Source organism: Sceloporus undulatus, chromosome 2 (genome assembly GCF_019175285.1).
Source record: "Sceloporus undulatus isolate JIND9_A2432 ecotype Alabama chromosome 2, SceUnd_v1.1, whole genome shotgun sequence".
Taxonomy (NCBI): Eukaryota; Metazoa; Chordata; class Lepidosauria; order Squamata; family Phrynosomatidae; genus Sceloporus; species Sceloporus undulatus.
Window position 1 is genome coordinate 250,714,692 of NC_056523.1, and position 8,835 is coordinate 250,723,526.

General features: G+C 41.1%; 2 protein-coding genes across 6 annotated transcripts in view; one reads left to right on the forward strand and one right to left on the reverse strand.

The window, feature by feature from the left end:
• NTRK2 (neurotrophic receptor tyrosine kinase 2) overlaps window positions 1-8,835 on the forward strand; it is a 414,769-nt gene that overhangs the window by 97,076 nt on the left and 308,858 nt on the right. The gene's annotated exons all lie outside the window — the stretch shown is intronic.
• Window positions 1-8,835, reverse strand: part of SLC28A3 (solute carrier family 28 member 3) — a 114,656-nt gene that overhangs the window by 65,198 nt on the left and 40,623 nt on the right.

Genomic DNA, 8,835 nt, shown 5'->3' on the forward strand with positions numbered 1-8,835 from the left:
GATGATGATTAACACATGGCTCTGAGACATCCCAAAGTTCAAATGCTTGTTCAGTCATTACCTCTCTTGCATAGCCAGCCTGTGCCAATCACTATGAAATCTCCTGTATTTTAGAGCTGTGGAAATGACTGTGTTTGATATTAACATGCTTGAACTGAAAGGGACAGTTGTTACTATTTGATAAAATATACATCTCAAAAGAGATGAAATCACCTAGGAATGGAGGCGGTGGAGAGAACAGAAAGTATGGCTACTTAACATATCTTCATAAATAAGTGTGTGTGTACCTTCATGTTGCCTGTTTACGTATGGTAACCCCATGATTTTCATAGGGTTTTCTTAACAAGGAATATTCAAAAGATGGTTTGCCATTGCCTTCCTCTAGCACCTGGTTGTCCCTTATCCAAGTACTGATCAGATCTGATCTTTCTTGGGCCCGTTATAGACGGGCTAAAAAGTACGCGCAGAGCGCATACTAGGGTTAAGACAGGGCGGTGCTTCTGCACCACCCTAACCCTAGTGCGCGCTGTGCGTGCACAAAATGGCGGTGGCCATTCCACACAGCCGGCGCCATCAATACGTGACGTGACGTATTGGGGTTGTGGCAGGGCACCTAGGGCGCCCTTTCCGCAACCCCGGAAGGAGTTCCGTTTCGGAGCTCCTTCCTGGTTTGGTCCGCTGGGCGCAGCCTTCAGACGGCTGCGCCCAGCGGACCAAAGGAGAAAGGGGCCAAATGGCCCCGTTCTCCTTCTCCCCGCCGCCACGGGGCAGCCTTGGGGGAAGGGGCCTTTTGCCGCTTCCCCGCAGCCCGGAAAGTGGCGGATCGGGGCTTCAGCGGCTGCCGCTCTGGCCGCTGAGGTCCCGATCCGGCGGGGAAAGGTGCGCCTACAGGCCGCCCCAAAGGGGCGGTCTGTAACGCGCCTTGGCTTCCAAGATCAGACAGGATCTGGTGCTTTCCAGGTATTTAGGCCTGTGCTCATAAGCACAAGGTACCAATTTTCACTTTCTCATTGATATGTAGAGAGCAGAGCTTGGGAAGGTTATTTTGTTTGATGACAAGTCCCAGCCATTGGTCATGCCAACTAAGAATTTCCTAGAGCTGTATTCCATAAAAACACAAACAAACAAACAAACAAAAATACAGCTTTCTCAAGTGCTACTATTAATGATTATTTGGAAAAAAACAGTATAATTTAAAAAAGAAATCCTATATATCTCCCATTATTATGCAAAGCTTGGTCTTGTCTGCTTATTCAGTGTTTTGTCCAGGAACTGGCCAAAAAGCAAAGGCAAAGCTCTTGCCTTGCTCTTCTTACAGTTCTTTGTTTTTAAGTTGCACTTGGGTTGTGCAGCCATTTCAGGTTGGATTCCTGCAAACACAGAAATGTTCTCTGACAGCATTTCCAACAGAAGTCTATTCTCTGTAAAGTGGGACACAGGATCACTCAACAGGTCAATGGTAGATCTAGATCTTCTGGTGGATTTTTCGGTGATTGTCCATAGATCAGCAAGGATTTTTGGCTTTTAATAGCAACCACATAATAATAGATACTATTTCCTTTTCCTTCACTTGAAATTATAATAATGCTTGAAATAACAGGGAATAAGTTTTTGAACAGAAGGACTGTGAGCTCCATTCAGTCCTGGCACAAAACCCTGGTCCAAAAATGATTTTTATTCTAAATATATCCCTTTTGAACCTTTATGGATTTTCAGGATTCTAGTAAAAACAAGGTAGATCTATCAGCTGGCCCTGATAGGTTTCTGTGTATGCTGCAATAATAGATACTATACAGATATACAGTAATTAATTTTAATATTAACTGAATGCGGTGCCATTATACTCACCTAGTTTTCAGTGCCATTAAAATGCAAAAGGATGTGAATGTGGGAGACTTGCATATTGTAGATTCATTAGTACTGAATGGAAAATAGGGGGAGAAAGCCATATTTCAGCCCAGAGCTTGGAGCTAGTTACTTTTGGGTCAATAAGGGTGCAACAAACTTACATCTAAAGTGATATGGTGAACAAGAGCAATTTACTTGACTGTCCTAGAAGTTTATCTCTCAAAAGTAACAGAAAGTAATAGAAAAGAGTAAATCAAGAAACAATAGAACAAGTTACTTTTCCCAACATCACAACAGGCAACAAGTTATTTTTTTCCAAATACTATACTGTAATATATTTCTATTTGTAACTAGAATAAACTACTTTGAAAAAGATGCCAGCCACAGATGCTGGTGAAATGTCAGGAAGAAAATCTTCTAGAACATGGCCACACAGCCTGAAAAACCTACAACAAACTACGGATGCCGGCCATGAAAGCCTTCGACTTTACCTTGAAAAAGTAACATTCCAATCTCTACTTCTGTCCTAATTAAAAAATGAGGCCTGATTAATTGTGTACTCATAGCATCATTGTTTAATCAACACAATTCTATGGATGTTTATTTAGAAACAACTTCCACTGATTTTGATAAGATTCACTCCTAGATAAATCTGCATGGAATTGCAGCCAATGGAATGTAAACCCTTGACCAAAGAACGGTACACTCCTTCTATCTGTAAACATTCCCAGTAATTGCATTTGCTCTGACATATATGGCAGATTTTATTATGCAAGGCTGTTCTCCCACTAAAGTAGTGTTGTTTTTAAAAATACTATGCAATTGAGATTGCTGTCTTTCCCAGTGTTACCCGGTGCGGGGGGGACTTCCAGGGAGTAGGACCTTTGGTGCTGAGACAACCGTCGCCATTTCTGGGGTAGGGGAGTGCACAGGAGTGCCTGAGAAGTTCCTGTGTGGAGTGGAGCAGTGGACGTGTCCCTAAAGAGTGCCCACTCGGGCCCAAGGAGCACCTGCATGACCCTAAAGAGCAGCCGCAGGAGTCCAAGCAACACCCACAGGAGGCGGGGAGCCAACCAGGTGTCACCCCCTTCTGAGGTGTGACCCAATGCAGTCTGCACCCCCTGCACCCCCCCCTCTTAGTGACACCACTGCTCTTTCGCATCGGTCCTTGGTAACCTTTCTGGGACAACAAGCTTTTCCTAATTTGGCTTTGTTTCCCTGAAGATCATCCTCACCTCCCCACTCCCTGATTAAAATCTTATGTGTTCAATGTATGCCACAGAAACTCACATACACCCTGTTTACACAAAGAAATATAAATGAAAATAATTTTAGCCCAGATTTCTGCCTTTTTTTTCCTAGTGGAGGGGGAACTTCCTGATTCAGGATGGAGCACCTGTTTGTGGGCTGGAGGAGGCCCGTCCAGGTGTTGTTGGATTGCAGCTCTCATGATAATTTACTATCAACCACAGTGGTTAGCTCTGTTGAGAGTTGAAATGCAATGAGATCCATAAAGCTACATCTTAATGCACTCAGTTCTGAAACCGGTCATATACAATGAAACACAATCATGGGAAGGATGTGCTATTGATGTCACAAGAGCATGCAACTATACAGTCATTTGCATTTTGTGACTGTGCTGTCATTTCCTCATTCAGTATAATGATTGTGATCATGACATAAATATTTCTGAAAGGAAGTAGCTCCAGAGTCATATCAAGGCCCTATTAAAAATTATTTATTTATTTTATTTATATGCTGCCTTCCTCCAAAATTGGACCCAAAGTGGCTGACAAAAGACACTTAAAACAATGACACTTTAAGAACAGAATTAAAAATATCACATCAACATAAAAAAACCCCCCACTAAGAACGTACAAAAGCAAACACTCCAATAAGAAGGCTTATTATTACCTATTAAAAGCCAGATTGAAAAGAAAAAAAATTGCCTGCTGCTGAAAGCAGGGAAGGGTCCAGCCCAGTCTCTCATGGGAGATAATTCCAGAGGGTGGGAGCAGCCACTGAGAAGGTCATCTCTCGCGTCCTCACCAAGCAAACTTGTGAAGGTGACAGAACCAAGAGAAAGCCTCCCCCCATAGAAGTTAAGACCCTTGCAGATTTGTATAGAGAGACACTGTCTTTCAGATTGTCTGAACCTAAGCTATATAGGGCCTTGTAGGTCATAACCAGCACTTTCACATGTGCCCAGAAATGAACCGGAATCCAGTGAAAATTATGGCTCTGTTAGATGTAATTAAAATATCAACCAGATTAAGCACAGAAAATATATTGTTGTAGGAAGATATTAGCAATGGTTGAGAAAGCATATTGTGCAATTACTGATTGGTATAACATTGTGTGATTCTGTTTGTTGTTACTGCACAAATCTGTACAAAATATGTCACAAAGTGATGAGTTGAGGGACATGGAACATTAGTCACCTAGCAGGTGCCCTTCTAAATAAAGAAGAGGTGATAGCTTAACTTAACAGTGTTTGTGGCAAGCAAGCAGTATTGTAAAAGCATCCCAGCAATCTAAGAGTCTGAGTTGCCTGGGACAGACCAAGAAAGAGATTATGACTTTGTGATGGATAGCAAACTGAATGTTTTGACCAAGTGTGGCTGCTGTAAAAAAAAAGAAAAGAAAAAGAAAACACAAACTTCATTCTGGGTATGATTAAAAAGGAATGGAAAATAATGCTGCCAATATCATAATAACTTTATATGCACCCATTGTGCAACCACATTTGGAATTTGTGTGTGTGTGTGTGCTTCCAGACTGACCATTTACATATTTTGACCATATGAATTTCATTTCCTTTTCTTAGGTAATAAATACAGATAGTTTGCTATTGCCTTCACCTGAAATAGAGCCTACAACTCCTAATATTTCTTGGCTGTCCAAGTACTAACCATACCTGACCCTACTTAGCTTCCATGATCAGATGGTATTTGATGCCTTCAGATTATTTAGTCCTCATACTCTGTAGAATTGTGGTCATCCTACCTCAAAGGGCATACAGTAGAGCTTAATAAGATGCTGAAAAGGTACAGTATTGATCAAAGGAGAACTAAAATGATTAGATCAGTTCCTCTTTGAGGAAAGGTTACATTTGAAGTCTTTCAGTTCAGAAAAAAGATGAGTGAATGGGAAATAGGACAATTATGGAAATTCTGGAGAAAGTGGAAAGAAATCTCTTCTTCCTCTGGCACTTTTCCTGATGGTTCTATCTGTAGATTTGTTCTGAAAATGACAGAAGGTTTAGTGTTAGCTTTAAGTAACAAACTCACACTGTTTCAGGGTCATTAGATTTTAAAGATTGTTGTGCTTTTTGCTGTTATAATTCCTTATGGAGAATAAGATCTGGCTGGAACATATGCTTAGCTCTCCTTCTGTCAGAATCTGCCATGATAAAAAAATATGAGGGGATATAGTAGTAGCAATGAAGTGATGTGGTAAAATGAAGATAATAGGAATAGAGAAACAATGGGTATAATGGGGATAGGGAAACAGAGCTATGGTTTACTAGAGGAAAGCACAAGAAGGGAAGGCAAACAGCAGAGAGGTTTGTAATTCAATTGAAATGCAAAAATGGAAGCTCTGATATGGCTCTGTTAGGTCCTGAGTGAAGAAGTGTTTGATGGTCTACAAAGCCTTGGAAAAGATGGGTTGATAAGGGGTTAGGAAGTGGAGTGGCCAGTTAAAAGACCTCTTTGATACGTTAGAAGGAGCATGGGCTGGGGGCTGGACAAAGGAGGATCTGGAAAGAGAATTCTTAAAGGTGGGATATTTTGGACCAGAACTTAGATTTGACTCCAACTGGTCTGAAGCAAACTGTTGTTTTGTAATCTGAATAAACTGTCAATTAATCTCACTGCTATGTTCAATTGGCTTTTCAAATCTTGGTTTGTGAATCATGACACCTTTACAAGGAGAGTTCTAAGGAGAAAGACAGTGTTGTTGTGTCTTTAAAAAAATCTCTGTAAAAGTCCAAAGAAATGTTGAGAAACCTCAGTGTTATGAAAAGAAATTAGTGTTTGTACATAGTCTCCACATGCAGATGTCTTATATGTAGAGACATCTAACTCCACACCTTGCCTAAATGTGTGATTGTCCATGTTTAGTTATCAAACACAGGCCTGGTCCAGACCGGTGCTTTGTGCCGGCCTGGCAACATAGTAGAGATGTGTTGGGGTAGAGCATCCACATGTTCCACAACCCTAGTATGTGGCAATGGTGTCATCATTGTGGCCTCCGCCATGATGATGTCATGCATGCGGCGTGGCTGTGGCGCAGCAAGGAGCTCCAAAATGGAGCTCCTTTTGGGTGCCAAATCATTTCCACAGCAACCAAACGGCTGCAAGAACTATGCTGGGGAGAAAGGGGCCAGCCAGCCCCTTTCTCCCATGGCTCTGGCTCCTGGGGTGTCCAGGGGCATGAAGCCCCAAGGACACCCCCTTTTCGCACCATGGAGAAGCGCCATTTTGCATCTCACCACCCCTTCCTGCCTAACTGTCAAGCCCCTAAATGTTAATAATTTACTAGCAAATGTAATTGTCTTGTTGTAGCTGTAGTAGTAGTAGTAGTTATAAGATGAACAGACACACATTTGGGCAAAATATTAGGATCATGCAGAATCCATATAGATTCAAGAAGAAAGATTAGATAGATATATACAACGTGCCTGCACCATACGCGGGCAGTGGCACACTATACATGGCTTTCACTTTAGGCGGAAGGTTAAGCTGCTGAATATATAATGACATGCGCCCTGTGGCACATGTGAGAAAGCTTCCCCATTAAAACAAATGGGGTTTGAGCATACACGTTTTCCCCTATACATGTGTGTGTGTCCGGAATGGATCTCTCACATATGGGGAGGGCCCACTGTATGTCTAAATGTATAAAGACCCCAAGCAACTCTGAAATTCAGCTGAAATTCAGCTAGGAAGAATGGTGAGATAAGATTATGGTGATGGAGGATTTACATCAAATCATATAGAAAGAAAATCCACAAAACCAGATATGCTCACTGTGTTATTAGGCAGTACAGGATATAATTATAAATTTTCTTGTCTTGCATTACTGGAACTGAGCAGTTAACATGAACTAAGCTTCTTTAAGCTGTGACCAGGCCCTCTTTGCAATACCAGTGATCACTTCAGAGACATAAAGTCAAAGCAATCCCTTGCAAAACCAGTTGGGTGATGCTGGTCCAAAAACTCTGACACTGTGCATGATAAATGTTTCTCTAGGTGGAGAACTATGGGGTTTATACAAACGACAGAAGGAAAAGAAAACTTGATAAACCAGCATTGCCTTGACAGCTTGAAAGGCCATGATGCCACAAATGTAGCTGCAACCTGAACAAATTCAGTTGACTTTAGGGAAAATGCCCCAGTCTTGACATGTTCAGCTCGTAGTTATTATCATCTGAAAATAGGCCAAACTGACTTATCATCAGCTGAAACTACTGTCTATGGAGCCTGATCAGTCTCCCAGTTTTCAAAAATCAAATACCAGGCATATGTGTCTCTTTCTGTGTACGTAAATGTCTGTGTCTGTGTCAGAGATGGGATTCAAACTTGGAAAAAAACATAAGAATAAAAACTTAATAGATTCTGTTTCAGCACCAGGGTTCCAAACAGATTTGTATTTGTTATGAAAATCATGAAAAATTTGAGCATGGTATTTTGTTCTTATGTCTGGTTTGATCCAAAGAGGTTCTTGATAACAGAGAACCATTTCAAGAAGGTCCCTTGTCTTTTGGCCCAAATTAATGATAAGAATAAAAGTCAATGGCATTGATCTATTTTCTAACTTCTATTAGAGTAGACCTACTGAACCTGTCAAATTTGCATAGGTATTTACTACTATTGTGTAACTGAGTCAGTGTCCTAGTCAGGACTTGTCCAAAGCTGTCAGTGACAACTGTGTGGTTTTGTGATATTTCTTGGCAGTGCCAGATAAAGACAAATATCACACTTTTAGTGCAGTGAGGCTGTTTTAGGTGCACCCTTCAGTGTTTTCAATCACATCCTGTTCCTTTTGTGAATAAACCACTTTTTCATGCTTATGCCATAACTGGCTTTGCATGACACCAATTGGCTAGGGCTTGTGAGGTCACTAAGCATTGTCTTTTCATTCCTGGAGAAGTTTTACACTCTTAAAAAAGATACATTTAATGTGATTGGAATTAATAAATGAATGATGGTGAACAGGACACCAGAAGTCTCTGGGTAGGTGACCTTCAAGTGAACCAACATTCAGTTTGCTAGTGTGTACATCTGTCACCTGGATTGTGAGGCAAGAATGAATCTGGACTCATTCCATGGATAAGGAACTCACTGTCTTGTGCTTGACTTCACTCTAGAATGACCTTAAAAAACAACACTGTTTTCTCTAAGCCAGTCTTATGCATAATTCACCAAGGGTGTGGAGGAAATGCTGACATTTGACAAATAATCACTGAAGGCTACTGTAATATTTCCCCTCCTTCAGAATTTTCAGGTCCTGGGTTTTTTTTTAAAGTGGGAATTGAATGTGAAATATTGTCATCTTTACTTATATAGAAAATATTGGCAAAACATTATTCTGTGCCCTCTTCATCTGAATCAGTAGCAATATGCACAGTGTCAGGTGCTCCCCCTGCTGCTTTTTGAAGGTAACATCAAGAAGAGCTGATCCATGTGCAGCTCCCTCATGTGCTGAGAGAAAGGATTGTTGAAAGTAACCTTTGCAGTCTTCAGGCCATGAAGACTTTACCGAACAAAAATGGCATATGCCCATTGCAGCTGGTTAGAAGGAGAGCGAGATCCTCAGATAATGTCAAGACATTGCCAGAGGCACATTCATCCATCCATCACTTTATTTATATCCCTCATTTCTTCCAGACTGGGACTCAAGGCAGCTTGCAAAAGGGCAGAACATTGCAAATATCTATCTATCTATCTATCTATCTATCTATCTATCTATCTATCTATCTAT